Below are 865 nucleotides of genomic sequence, written 5' to 3'. Positions count from 1 at the left end.
ATTTGAATCTGCTTACGTACACTAAGGCTTTTATTTAAACCTTAACTGTTTAGGTATCAAATTTCAGATCACTATTGGTAGTTAAGAAGATGATAATAAATAACAACAATTAATAAAAACTAATCGTTATTAATGAGTCTAGAAGGCCACATTTTATATACTGTAGAAAATAAAGTACACGGGGGCTAATATAAACCCCTGTAGAAGACCCCTGTAGAAATATTCAAATGTATGTAGTTGTTTTTACAGAGGCCAAGATGAATAATACTAAGCTAAGTCAAGTGCAATATGGGAAAATAGATCTGTGTTGAGGTAAAGAGAATACTCAATGTGTGAAAACCAACGGCCCATTAGCTCAGTTGGTTAGAGCGTCGTGCTAATAACGCGAAGGTCGCGGGTTCGATCCCCTCATAGACCACTAACATTTTTGACAACTCTGTAACAATTGAACATCTGATGTGAGCAGTTCATACTTATAATACTATACTTATATTTTTTTTAAATTTTATTTTCACCGATCCAATATTTGTAAGAAAAAATTATTTACAATACAGAGTTAAAAATGTTAATCTATTTTATAACTAAAAGGCGGCTGTTGATTTGTACATACAAAACTACATAATGGTAGAAAGTTTTTGTTAATATAAGGAGTTATTAATAATATCTATCATTATCTAGTATTTCAGCATCTTTCCTGAGAATATACCATTTATAATTTTATAAATTTATCATGTATAATTATTTTAAGTATTAACGTGAAGAATTTATACATATACGTAATACATTAACATTTTTATATTAGAACATTAACTACTAAATTTTATGGAAATAATTTATTTGTACCGCAATAGATTGTAAATAGTGG

The 865-nt window shown here is 28.7% G+C and overlaps 1 non-coding gene across 1 annotated transcript; it reads left to right on the top strand.

Annotated features, from left to right (window-relative positions):
• Positions 1–344: 344 nt before the first annotated feature.
• Trnai-aau lies at positions 345–418 on the top strand. Its single transcript has one exon. It is a non-coding gene; the product is annotated as a tRNA-Ile (tRNA).
• The last annotated feature ends 447 nt before the right edge of the window (positions 419–865 follow it).

The sequence above is a fragment of the Homalodisca vitripennis genome, unplaced genomic scaffold (assembly GCF_021130785.1).
Source record: "Homalodisca vitripennis isolate AUS2020 unplaced genomic scaffold, UT_GWSS_2.1 ScUCBcl_1238;HRSCAF=4608, whole genome shotgun sequence".
Taxonomy (NCBI): domain Eukaryota; kingdom Metazoa; phylum Arthropoda; class Insecta; order Hemiptera; family Cicadellidae; genus Homalodisca; species Homalodisca vitripennis.
This window is presented reverse-complemented; position numbering and strand designations above follow the sequence as displayed.